This window comes from Neovison vison, chromosome 5 (genome assembly GCF_020171115.1).
Source record: "Neovison vison isolate M4711 chromosome 5, ASM_NN_V1, whole genome shotgun sequence".
In the NCBI taxonomy this organism is placed as follows: domain Eukaryota; kingdom Metazoa; phylum Chordata; class Mammalia; order Carnivora; family Mustelidae; genus Neogale; species Neogale vison.
In genome coordinates this window covers 106,128,778-106,142,981 of record NC_058095.1, presented here as the reverse complement: position 1 = coordinate 106,142,981, position 14,204 = coordinate 106,128,778, and the positions used below count along the sequence as shown (strand labels likewise).

At 41.5% G+C, this 14,204-nt stretch overlaps 2 pseudogenes; one reads left to right on the top strand and one right to left on the bottom strand.

Annotated features, from left to right (window-relative positions):
* The first annotated feature begins 10,830 nt into the window (after positions 1–10,830).
* On the top strand, positions 10,831–11,024 carry LOC122908016 (annotated as a pseudogene).
* A 2,837-nt stretch (positions 11,025–13,861) lies between these two features.
* LOC122908061 lies at positions 13,862–13,960 on the bottom strand (annotated as a pseudogene).
* Positions 13,961–14,204: the final 244 nt, after the last annotated feature.

Here is a 14,204-nt window from a genome sequence, read left to right as displayed (position 1 = left end):
GACCTTGATCATCTGGATAAGGTCATGTTTGTCAGATTTCTCTGCTGTAATGTAATTTTCCCATATCCCCCTTCCATAGTGTACTCTTTTGAAGGAAGTCATTATGTGCAGCCTACACTTAAGTGGGGAGATACAACTTATTTTATTGTACTTTATAAAAATATAGATTATAATATATACTAAGTGTAATGCATGTATATTTTTTGATATAAAAATAGTATTGGTTTGTGATAGACCAAAAATGAAAAAGGTCCACTGTTCATTTGAGAAGCACTGCTGTAAAAAACTTGCTTAAGGGCACACTGAAGAAGCCCTGGGACTGAACCCAAAACGTGTTGGCTCTAACCCAGCTTTCTTTTTCCCCAGAGCCCAATATCCTTCTCATTATGAAGCAAGTTGATGGCTGGCTGTATGATACCAAAGATTACCTACCCCATGACCATTTCTATGGATCTTAAGGAGTACGTCAAGACTTGATGGAAGTTTCTGAAATACCAGTTACACTGAACCTTGAAATATTAGCCTGTCCAGGCTACTGTTTCAGGTCATGTTCAGAGGGTGAGATGGATTTGCACACAGGAGTTTACTGGATGTGAGGGGAGTGGGATTGGGCAGATGAAGGTTGAAGTGCAGTGCATTCCAAACAAAGACCATCATCAACCTTACAGGAGAACTGTACCTGAGATGGCCATTCAGAGTTGCTCTGAATTTAGGCAGAGGCATTCAGCTTTGAACTTCTGACATTGACCAGGTATTGGATGCTGTCTGTTTTTGGGAAAAAAGTGTAAACTTGGGAGAGGTGGCTCCTTAGCTTAAGGACATACCTGGAAAGGGTCTCAGTTGTGCCGTCAACAGCCAGCACTGGTAGCTGAGGGAGTGAGTTGATGGGATGGTCTGGATGGCACCCCACAGTACTAGCTACAAATACTATTTCTTTTGAAAATGTCTTTTGCTTAAATGTTGTGTCTAGATTCTAGGAATCAGGAGGTTGTTTGTGGCACTCTCCCTTGCCTTGTTAGCTGTCTCTAGTGGTTGAATGCACTAATTGTACTTTGGTGTGGATGAGGTAATCAGGGAAAGGGATGCTGGGAAGAGAGGCCGTATGAGAAGGTTAGCGCAGGCGTAAGACAGAATGCGGAGGATTTGTATTTGTGCAATCTGGCTGCGCCTGTGATTCATTTGGGTCTGTGTACCCTCATAATCAGCAGCCTCCAGTGAACTGAGTGTTGCTTTGTAAAGAAAAATGAAAGCTGGGACTTCAGTAGGGAGGAAGGCATATGCACAACAATGATGAGTGCACACAACACCCAACCCCAGGGAAGCTACATAGAGGGAAGCTGCGGGAAGAGTGTTAGAATTTTTTTTCAGGGGATAGTGATGCAAGTGACAGAATTTTTTTTTTTAATTTATTTTTTTTATAAACATATAGTTTTATCCCCAGGGTACAGGTCTGTGAATCGCCAGGTTTACACACTTCACAGCACTCACCAAAGTACATACCCAGAATTGTTTTAATTGGTCAAAAATTTGTCTCTCCTGCCACTTGTCTCTTATGGGATTTTAAGCTTACTTTTCCCCACCCATTTTGACTGGGAGTGGGAACAAGGGAATTTCAATTATAGGGCAAAAGATGAAATTCTAGAGTAGAGCAAATTTGTCAAAAGTAAATTCTTATGCAAAAAGCATGCTTCCTGTGCTCAGGGCCTTGTTTCCCTGACTTTGCGTGATGTCCATTTCTTTTGTTTATTGCAGTTTGAATTCACTAATGCACCTTTCCTTTCAGCATCACCCTGTTGGAGGATGCTTGGTCTGATTTAGCGCACCCTGATTGGTAGGAGAGTCTTGTATTTAACAAAGAAACTCCAAAGAAGGAAAGCTCTTTTCCCTTATGAGTCTTTTCCACCAGTGGCCTCAGGACTTGGCACCCACCATCTAGATTATATGTTGCTATGGAGATGGCACAAGGTTAAAAGAGAAAACATTGAAATGGATTTCTTTTTCCTATCGAGGTAGTAGAAGTTAGAATGAGAAACACCATTTTTGTGTAACAACCACAGATAGATAATAATAGCTAACACTGAGCTCTTTCTAAGTGCTGAGCACTGTGCTAAGCACTTTACTGGCATTATCTCATTTTATGTTCATAATGATTCCATGATGTGGGTATTATTATTTTTTAAATTTTATTTTTTTAAAATTTTTTTCAATTTATTTATTTTCAGAAAAGCAGTATTCATTATTTTTTCACCACACCCAGTGCTCCATGCAATCCGTGCCCTCTATAATCCCCACCACCTGGTACCCCAACCTCCCATCCCCCCGCCACTTCAAACCCCTCAGATTGTTTTTCAGAGTCCATAGTCTCTCATGATTCACCTCCCCTTCCAATTTACCCCAACTCCCTTCTCCTCTCTAACACCCCTTGTCCTCCATGCTATTTGTTATGCTCCACAAATAAGTGAAACCATATGATAATTGACTCTCTCTGCTTGACTTATTTCACTCAACATAATCTCTTCAGGTCCCATCCATGTTGCTACAAAAGTTGGGTATTTATTCTTTCTGATGGAGGCATAATACTCCATAGTGTATATGGACCACATCTTCCTTATCCATTCGTCCATTGAAGGGCATCTTGGTTCTTTCCATAGTTTGGCGACAGTGGCCATTGCTGCTATAAACATTGGGGTACAGATGGCCCTTCTTTTCACGACATCTGTATCTTTGGGGTAAATACCCAGGAGTGCAATTGCAGGGTCATAGGGAAGTTCTATTTTTAATTTCTTGAGGAATCTCCACACTGTTCTCCAAAGAGACTGCACCAACTTGCATTCCCACCAACAGTGTAAGAGGGTTCCCCTTTCTCCACATCCTCTCCAACACATGTTGTTTCCTGTTTTGTTAATTTTTGCCATTCTAACTGGTGTAAGGTGATATCTCGATGTGGTTTTAATTTGAATCTCCCTGAGGGCTAATCATGATGTGGGTATTATTACAAACTGCTCAACACAGACGATACAGCAAAACTTGGAGAGTTTAGATAAGTTGCCTATTTGTAGAGATAGGATTTAAATTTAGGTGCTGACACCTTTGCACCACTTCCTATACTGCTTCATTAGCTATGAGGGAAGTGGTTTGAATAGGAAGACAGGAAACGTGCTCAGACTGGCTTCCTAGAGAAAGGACCTTTTCTAGAGCATCCTACTGTAGGCTCCTTCTTGTAGCTCAGGACTTTTTCTTTTAGTCCTAAAAGGAGCGACCAAAGGAACAATTAAGACTGAAGAGTCAGAATCTTAAGAATCTTAAGAATTTGGAACTCTGATATTTATTTGGGAGTCTGTGGCTGTGGTGTTGAGGCCCTAAGTATGGTTGCAATGGCCTGAGGAGAGAAGGTGTAACCAAAAGTCAAAGGGCTCAGGCTGGATTACTAGAAACCAACATTTAAGGGAGGTGTAGAGGAAGATAAGCTAATAGGAAGGTCCAAGAGAAGAGTCAGTTTTGCTGTGATCATCCAGGACAGGATGGCATGTGGACATCCAGTAGAGGGTGGGATGTGGTCATCCAGGAGAGAAGCCATCGGGGGGGAATGATACAAAGCTGTCAGGTTAGGTGAGATCTCATCCAAAAGAAAGGAGAGATGGAAGGAAATTCAGATACATTAGAGAGTGGAGAAAGGGCAAAATCAGGGAAGGTTATATCAAAGCCTGTATATTCTTAATGAAGTAGGATGTTCTTTCGATTTTTCTGTCTCAGTTCTTTCTCAAATTATCCTATTAATGGGTCCACTCACCTGGTGCTCAAGCAGGAACACTCAATCCAAGGGTAACCTAGCTGTAGACCCTGCCAAAATTCATGTTATCTGAGCCTCTGCTAGATTACTGGTGGTAGATTGTGGTTGCAACTCCTCGGTGGCCCTGTTGGGGGGGTTTCACCTTCTGATGATTTTCTCTGGACTTTCTTGGAAAAGCAACAGGACAGTTTTACCTTTTATCTGTTTATCAAGGAAAGAGTTCATTTCTATCCAAATTTAGATTCAATTTTTTTTTCTTGTTGCTTCCTGCCAGGAGTATCCATGGACAGGTGGCATGTGGACACTTAGCCTACTCCTACTTTTACCAAGAACTTGGGGCTGTAGCCAACTCACCTGAGTGTCAAAGTGGTTAAGGGTTGGCAAATTCAGGGTAAACTTTAAGATCAGACTCTTATGATACATTCAAGATTTGTGCTTCTTAGGTGCTCACCTTCCTGGAAAGTCTTCCTTGCTCTTCAGTATTTGGATGCCTGCCAGAACCTTCCTGCTTCATTTATGTGACTGTTAGTTGAATATTCTGTACTTTTAAAAAAAATATGAAATCCGTAAGTCAATGTAGTAGGATTTTATCAGCTTATATCCTTCATTTTATGGGGAAAGTGACTGAGATTCAGGGAGAACTGAATTGTCCACAGTTACCTGGCTGGGATTTGAATCCAGATCTTCAGGTTCCTAGTCCAGTGCTCTTTGTATATTGTATCTTCATCATGTAATAAAGGATAACTCATTACTGAAATGTAAGGGGACAAAATGGTGGCCTCCCTCTTTTCCTATAATTCTTCCTAGATTTATACCTCTTGCTCCCAATAATTTTAGTATATGTGCTGCTGAAGCGAGCACTGCTCCCAATAATTTAATTGACTTTGTTTCTCTAGGGAAGGGTACCCATAACTCATCCCTGTGGCTAAACCCAACTCAATAACCTGAATCTTTCCTATTTATGCTTCTTACAGTTTTTAAACTAGTGAACAAAACTCATCTTTTCATAGCTACAGATAAACCCATAAGATAATCCCAAAGAAGTTTGATTTAAATTTGAACCAAATCCTAAAATATTGCTATAAGATGTTTCCTGGGATCAGACATTTGGTGGAGGTGGGAAGAGATGATGCTACTCTACTCGAAGTTTGTAACAACACTAAGCATTATTCCACTTTACTGCAAGGGAAACAGGGTCACAAAGAAGTTAAGTAATTAAACTGGATCCTTTAGGGTTAATTACGTCAATTAATTGTCAGTGCTGGGTTTCAAATCTTGTTTTATCTGCTCTGAAATATGTGCTCTTTCTACTACCCAGTGGTTCTCTAACTTGACGTAAAAATTTCCTGCAAAAGTTGTCTAAAAAGCAGATTTCACCCATTCCAGGGATTCAAATTCAGCAAGACTGAGGCAGGGTCAGGAATCTATTTTTAAAAAGTGCCCTCAGCGATTCTGGTGTATGGCTTATTGCAAAAACAGGAGGGAAAACAAGAAAAGGGGCAGTGACATAGAGGTCACATTCCCCTCAGTGACAGTTTGGAGGGAAGCCAGCCACCTCCCAGAGGCTCACAGCCTCTCTAGCCCTGCCTGGAGTCTTCTAACTCAAAAGAAGTAGTTCTCCACAAGCTTGGCTAGAGGAGCTTGCACATAGGCAAGGCTTCCCAGGATGGAAGTCCAAAGTTCATCCAGAAGTTTCCAAGTTAGGAATGTAGTTTCCTGTCATTTTTTCTAAGGGAAGGATCATTTGCCACCATATACTAAGCTTTCCAGAGATGGGATCTTCCTTGTCTTTATCCTAGCATCCAGCACAAATGGATGACAAATGGTGGATGCTCAGTATTTACTGGGTCATGAAGGATGGTGGACATGCTAGTGTTTGGTCCTGGTGGTTTGGGACTGAGGGCTTTCATTTTAAAGTGTCTCCTGTTTGGAGACTACATCGTTTTGGAGGCCATCCCGCTGGGATGTATCTCTGAGAAGGGCATAGCTGAGTCCAGATGGAGCCAGTTTTCTAAAGTACTCAATAATGAGTGTGTGTGGTAGCCCTTTTTCTTCATAATGTTTTATAAGTTGAACCCTATTTACTTATGGGAAAGTACTGTGGAGATTAAATTTCTAATCTAGTCAGTCTGTAATTATTTCTTTACTTTGGTCGATTACTAATATTTCAGGTGGCTCCCTCCCAATTCAGTCAGCAGTATCATTAACTTGCCTTCTAGCATTTCTCCCAGATCATTAATATGAAATGAACAATCAGGAGAGTCCAAGAGTCTGAAGCTTAATCAGAGAATCTGGTCTTCTGGTTCAAAGATAGCATCCTATGCTCCAGGGCTCTAATTTCCCATGCCTACAAACCTTAAAGCTCAAGTGAAGGCCTCTGATGATTTTCAATTATGCAGTTCCATGTTTTATAGAATTCCATGCCCACATCCCCCCACTCCAGCTATACACTACATTTAAAGTAAACCACACATGCAAAGGAGACACAAGATAACTCAACAATCTAATTCAGGATGGTATCATTTATATGAGTTTCAGATCCTCCTCTTGGCCCATGTTGTCCAGACAACTGAAAATGGTCCAGGCACAAATGAGTGAAAGAGGTGGATGCAAGACATCTGATAGTCATGGTAGTCACAATAACCTGGCAGGGGCGTGCTCTCCCCAGAGGAGACTCAACATTCATCGTCCTCTCCCTCCGCCCTCCCTCCCTCCATTCCTTCCTTCCTTCCTTCCTTCCTTCCTTCTTTCCTTCCTTTCCTCCTTCCCATCTCTCTCAGTCTTTCTTTTCTTTCTGCTGCAAATACTTCTTAAGCTTTCCCCTCCCTATATTCTAGCTATTGCAGTGGGCCCCTGAAAATACAAAGTAGCAAACAACAAGTTTTTGCCTTTCAGGAGCCTAAGGCTCATTAGAGCTCATAAGTGGTCAAAGTAGAGCTGTGAATGGAGTACATGTTTTCTGGACCATCATTCCTGCATCCCTAACCCTGGAGAGTTTACAGAGCCTGGTGGTATCTTTGATGAAGAATCAAATGACAAGGTGCTTGAGTGCTGCTCTCTTGTAGCAAAGCCCCCTCCATGCCCCCCACCTCCCAACTCTCTCCCTTCTATCCATGCATTGTCCGATTTGTGTGACAGAGGGGAGGGGGTTCAGAGGAGTCTCATTTCAGAGTTACTTTTCTCTGGGCAGGTTGGACTATGATTGCCATGCAGTCAAAGCAACTATGATTCTGAGTGGTCATGAGTTTGAAGAAATGTAGTCATTGCTTTTGTAACATATTAGAGAAATGAAGTATTTATAAGGAAAGAAATGTTACAACATTTCCAAGAAATATCCAAATTAATAAAATATTCAGTAGACCATCTGCTAGTCTGGTCCACACAATGCCCAGTTGTTCATTCACCCACTCATCCATCCGTTGTCTTGGGCACTGGGCAAGGGGCTGTGTATACACATAAGCTGCAGGCCCTGGTCAGTCTGTGGCTGAGAAACTGATGTTTCCAAACACTGGGTCTGACTTTCTTGACATCATGAAGAGAAGGACTTGTGGGCTGCATATGTCTGGTGGGTAGAATGGAGGACTCTTGGCATTTAATCTATGTTAAAAATACCTTTCAAAATCGTTTTAACAGCTCCTTGGAGCTGCAAAATATGTCACGAAGTTAAAAGAGAAAATACAGAGAAGCAACTATTAAAATTTAGAGTATTTCAGCTGAAAAACTTGGACATAAAAGAAAACACTTTCTACTTGGTACTACTTTGTCTCAAAGGAGGTTTAAAAAATCTTAAGAATAACAGGAGCTTTAAAGCAGGTGGTCACTTATTGTATTTAGGGCTAAGGGAAGCTTAAACTTATAATGTTTAGTGATTTTTAGAAGTTCAGCTACAAGATATTATTTTGGGATGGAAAAAAGCCTAGTTGTTCCTTAACTCCAGCCATTGAAAATCAGGGGATGCATTCTGTTCCCATCTTCCAATGCAAGTGAGTTTCCATTGGGCTGAGACCAACCATGGACTATTTCAGCCTGAAACGATTACTTTCTGGAAATTTTCAGTGAGTGGAAACAGTCATGTAGAGGTGTGGGTCTTGCTACCTGGATCAATAACTTTAGCTAGTTAAGATTCCTGCCAAGAAATGCAAGGAAGATCAAATTTCATAGACCTAACAAACCACTGGAAACTTCTTGCACGCGTGTGTTCAAGGATCACTTTTTATGATTTATAGAAACCAAAGCACTCATTGGAATATGAATAATGGCTAACATTTACTTGTCATTTATTATGCTGGCTACTATGCCAAGTATTTTATGTACATTGACTTATTTAATCCTTGTGACAACCCATGAGCAGGTACTATTCTTTTTCCTACTTTACAGATGAGAACCTTGAAGTACAAAAAGGCTAAATTACAGAGTAGGATCAGTATGTCTTTCACTTAGATAATGAGTCAAGCTCCATACATGTAAATAAATGTGAACATGAATAAATGTGACCTTCAATACCTCAGGTTTGGTGTGGATATTGGTAACCTCTTAGTCCCTCAAAGAAATGTCAAAATTTGAATTCAGAAGAGAGTTTGGAAACCCACAACATGAATTTAAGATACTAAAAGAAAATCTAGCTTCACAAATCAGATGCTAATGGCTTGGAAAAATCCATTGCTTTCATGAGATTTGGTCTTGGGGGGAACTTTGTCTTTCTCTCCAAGCACTTCTTACATTTCACTCTTAATAAAAGCTAACAAGATGAAACCCAGTGACTCACTTTCTAAGCAAATGACACGTTTACCTACTGTAGTAGGTCTGAGATTTCTGCAATTTGCTAATGCTTAGGATGCATGAAATGTAGTTTTCTCTTCCTAAAATGTTTGGCCTTCTCCAAAATGGCTTCCCACTACCCATTCCTGGTGATGCCCTGGTACCACCTCTTTCAGGGGCTGAGGCAGGTTTCTAGGCTGTCCTTTGAATACGGTGTTTAGTCCATCTTCGTCTGATGCCTTAACTTTGGCAGTTTTCCCTGCATCCATCTAGCTTATAGTCTGCTTCTCTGAATGGCTCCAGAATTGAGCTGTTACTCACTACACTTTATTGCTAAATGAATTCTGGCCACAGGTGTTCTAGTTAGAATGCTCCCACAGCCTGGACCTGCAGGAAGGAAGCCCGTGGAGCTTCTGGCTGTGGCACTGAGCCATAGACTCTTGGTGAATCATAGAACTTCTCTGAGGCTCAAAGAAGGCACTTTGTAAATTGTAAAGGATTAAGCGAATGCCAGGAGAATGCTAGGATTCTATTCTGTGCTTATCTAATTGTAGTTGCTGACACCTAGATAGCCATCAGCCCTAGAAATGTCCTTAGATACCTGTTTCTAGATATGCTTGGGCCTTTGGTATGTGCGTCAGAAGCCAGGGTTAAAGTGTATCTGCTGGATGATGAACACTTTCAGTGGCTAAGGCTGTTGGAAATTACCTCTCTGTTACACTTCACTTTAAATTTTTCACCTCAAAATGAAGCAAAGTCAGGGCAGAGAACTGGATGGATTTGCTCTTGGCCACAGCATCAAGCAGTAGAGTAAACGGAAGGAGAATAATCGTTAAGTGTTAAAGGCCGTCAGCATTTGCCAAACCGTGGTCTTTTTAAAAATATATACATATATTGCACAAAGAGTTTGGCATTATAAAAAGGATCTTGTAAGTACCAGAGTCTTTTATCCAGAATGTTATTAAGAACTTTTTATTAAAAATTAAGATGCTTTAGAAACCACATAAAATTTTAAAAGGCTCTACCTTTCCACTTAGCCTTTTCAAGGGGCACCTCAGGAGAGATGGTAGAATTCTCCAGCAGTTGGAGAGGTCTGCAGAGCGGTACTCTGCTCTGCCAATTTGTCCCCACATTGGCCCAGGGCAGCCATTCACCACTTTGTTTTTGGTTATTTCAGCTGCTGTTAGACATTCTCCTGCAAACACACACGCACTGCTTTATGGATCCCGCCACCGAAGCGGGCAGAACGTAGTGTGCTCCTGTGCTCAGTGGATCACAGTGCAGTCCCATGTGTGCCTCTGCCTGAGCTCGCCGGGCTCTCTGCAAGTTTTGGGGGGTTTTGTGTGAACCTAGGCCGTGAGTACAGACTCCGCCTCATGTCTGTTCATCTGGGCAGTCACCTTTGTTCAGTTCAGCTCCACACAGACGAGTTCGCTTCATGTTATGGGCCTCAAGCAGTCTGCCCACTGGTTTCTTCCTTTTCTTGGCTGACATTCAGAGAGTCTTTCTAGATTTTTCATGGATGTACTTCTTTTTAGAATCAAGAAATCTTTTCCCATTCAAGGGTCTGTAATATGGCTCATAAACCTTGTGTTCCTCCCCATCCTTCCTTATCTGACTTACCCCCTTCCTGGCTTCTTTTTCTTTACCTTGATACTGTCCTTATAGCTTTTGAGTGCTCATCATTTCATCTGTCTTTCACTACTATCCCAAAAGTTCCCTTCTCTGGGGTGCTTTTCCCTATCTCTTTTGTATTTCTCTAATTCTCACAGCAAGACTGCAGGCCCACTTGTAAAAGCATACACTCCCCTCCTCTATCTCCATATGATCAGTTGAATTTTCCTTACTAACAGCTCTAGTGGTTGAAAGGTCTGAAAACTTTGACTTTGCCCTTTTCTGAGATTCTCTTTTTTGCTTGTAGAGAACCAAGTGAAGCCCTTAACCATTCTGACACAGTCTGGATTTTTCTGGCTTGCTGCTGTTGGTTTTTCATTCAGTAATTTGGAGGATTCCCTTCTTTATATTTGAGGAGAACTTCTTTATGCAAGATATTATCCTAGGTGCTGGCGACACAGGGAAGGTGAAGGTCCTGTGCAGAAGAGCTTGCAGGCTGGTGGGAAGACAGACACAATGTCCCCTCCCGCATTCTACTGGAGTATGGTGGGGTGGAGTTAGAGGAGGGTTGCATGGGATGCTCCGTCTCCTACCAGAGAATGGGCCACCTAATTCAGTAAAGGAAGGGGAAAGTGTCACCAAAAAGTCCTAGTTGAACTGAGTTCTGAAGCATGATGAGGTGGCAGTATCGTAGCCAATGAGGTTTATCCGAGGCGCGATTATTGCTAATTGAAGCATGATGAGGTATTCACCAGGCAGAGTCAGCTGCTGCATTCATGGTGGAGGGAATAACACAGGCAAAGTCTCAGAAGTATGAAAGAGGGTTGACAATGTCTAGTCTATTTATGAACCTTGTCAAAGATCAGATAATCTTGCCTTTATGCATTTTTTGCCTGCCCGACAAGAAGAAATGTGCTTTGAGTGGGTCATCAGGAACGGTCAAATCTGCATGGCTGGTGTGAGGGGCTCAGGGCTGGGTAGGGAAGGGTTAGTCACTTGAAAGTTTTGTATGCTGAGACAAGGCTCTTAAAGGAGCTCTGGGGTTTTTACAGAGGAGAAAGTGCTTAAAGGCAGATTATGCAGCCAACGGTGAGCCAGTAAATGGTTTCACTGGGGCCAATACTAGGATATTTTCGCAGCCTTCTTTATTGGGCATGGGGCTCTCTGGCTATTCAATATGATTGTGACTCTCCTTGCGAATGCCCATGAGGAGGTTAGGGTGAAAATAAAGAGCTTTTAAGTATTTTAACGTGATTTCTATTGCATTTTAATTTTTTAATAAAACTTTTAATAAAGTTCTGCTTTAGGAGCCACAGAGATCAAAAGATTCTATTTAATAGAGAGTCCAGTGTTATAGTACTGGGAGATAGATGGGCTAAACCAGACCGTGGTACATCTCTTTCAAGTAAATGTAATAAATTGTTCTATTGGAATGGGAAAAAAGGGAAGATGCATACCTACATGCATGTATCTCCCCCCCCCCCACCTTGTAGCCAATAGTTCCACTCTCTGGAACTAAATGCTGAGCTCCTGGCATCTTTGACTAATACCCTTCTCATAGGATAGTTACACTGCTCCAAAGACAGTATGGACATCTGAGCCAAATAATTTTCTCTTTCATTTGCAAGAAATTGAACTGACAGATATACCTGTCTATTTTGGTGCCAAGAAAATGTCCTGTTAGAAATGTGTGATAATATATTATATGACAGTCGCTGAAAATGTTTCAGATGCAGCAGTAAATTGATTGTGGTTTTCAGACCAGATGTGCACCATGTTTAGAATTTATTGTGCTTCTTCATATTGTAGCTTTGTGCTTAAGTAAATAGAAAGAAGTGTTCTGCTTTTCAGTGAAACCTCTTAAGTGAGCGGATGGCATCCCCCAACCCCCCGGTTAGTGATATGAAATTTTAGGATAGGGCAAATTGGAGAAAGTCACTCTCCTCACACCCACTCTGTAGCTCATAGGGCTCAAACTAAGGACGTCTTTTGTCTTGTCTTCTAAGGTTAAGAATGAAATAGCTGGCAAATGACCATAGCAGAATTGTGCAGCACTTTTGTGCTCACCTAGAAACTGAAGAAATATGGTTCATATCTGATGGTAGTATTTTAAGCCCCTGCCTGTGATTTAATATAAGGTATGAGCTAAACAGAACTCAATTAAAAAGGCTGAAGAAGACATCTTTTTTTTCCCAATTTATTTATTTTCAGAAAAACAGTATTCATTATTTTTTCACCACACCCAGTGACATCTTTTTAATGCATATCCCTGCAAGACTCAAGGCAGCCTTTGCTAAAGGTGTTAGAAATAGGACATTTGCTTTTCTATGTGGTTTAATAAAATATCTTTCTAGGCATAGAAATGGTCTGTATGTCATGATGGGTCTGCTTTTTTATGCTATCTCATCTTACATTTCAATTCTAGTGGCACATTGGTTTTGAGTGGTTAAAGATCTGTCTCATTTCCTCGCCAACTGAGATTATATTTCCGGCTCTTTGTTAATTCTGTGCACTCTAATAATTGCTGCCGATCATGTCCTGTGTTACTGTGCTAGGCATTCCGTGAACCCAGGAACCAGGGTAGGATATGATCCTGCCCTCAGGAGAGCAGGAAGACATAGACGAAAGGCAAGAAGGTGAAATTTCACAGGCTGGATCTCATTTAATGCTCAGAGCAACTCTCAGCTTTGCAAGGGGTGGGTGTTTATTTCTTCATTTTACAAATAATGAAACTGGGCCTCACATAGCTCATAAATTAGGCTCCAGAGCCAACAGCTGCTTGACTTCAGAGCCCACACCCTCTCTCCAGCTCACTATCTGGCTGGTTGGAGAGTCAAGACAGAATAATGAGTGCAAGGCTAGAAAAAATTTGAATAAATGTAAACATAGGCACTAAACATAGGCATTAAAATACCATGTGGGTTAGAGTGGGATCACTGTGCAGCTTGTAGTCAGTGAAGGGTGTCTGGGGGAGCACCTGGGCTGGGTTTGGAAGCCTGGGAGGATGAGGGCAGAAATCACAAGCATAAAGGCATTGAGGGCATAAGCTTGCAGCATTGACAAGGAAGCCCAGTTGCCAGTGGCAGGATTGTAGAATGGGGAAAGGAGAAGGTGTAGGGCAGGGGCAGATGACGCTAGACCCCAAATGCAGAACTGAGGCTTGTAGAGCCTTGTGAGAAACTGCCTGTACCCTCTGTGTATGTGTGTGTGTGTGTGTATATGTGTGTGCAGAGAAAGTTTTAAAATGTGGAGGGAAAGTGCCATTTAATTAAAAGTTGCATTTGGGGCCTGTAGGATGTTGAATTTTCCCTTTGTAGCAAGAAAAAGTGGTGCCTTAATAATGAGGAAAATGTCATGTTTCCTTTCCCACCAGGGAATAAAGTAAGTCAACCCCTTTGCTGAAGTGAATGTGTCTGAGACTTGTTGGCAAAATGAACACATTCCTTTTGAGTCTTGGTGAGAGGCAGAGATGGCAGGGGGGCGAGGGGGCAAGTAAAGAAGGATGTGTGTGCAGACCACCAGTCTGGCAGTGTCTCTGCTCTGATGGAGATGCCTGGGCACTAGGAGGCAGATGAAAATATGAAAGAAAGAAGATCCATAGGGAAATCCTGATGAGCCCAGGGAATACCAGGGAACATGTAGGTCAGCTCTTTGGATGGGGGGAAGGAACTGGCATTTTCAGGGGCTTATCATCATTCCCAGAGAGGACAACTTTTTACATGTCATCCTTGTGTAGGAGCCATGTGAATCTTCTCTGTATTGTTCCAATTTCAGTTTATGTGCTGCTGAAGTGAGCACAGTATATTTTAAATGTTTGTAACAATTTTTGTGTGTGTGTGTGCTGGGTGCTGTAGCATAAAGTGAAGGCATAAAGTACAACTCCCAATTTTTAATATAATTTTTTATACAATTTTTAAAGTGATTGTTACATGTGATTTTATAATTGGGCAAAAGAAAAATCTAAGATTTAATGAGCAACTTAAGAATCCCTTCTTTAGTAATCATGGATGCTTATCTACTGTTAAGAACCTCATTTTAAACA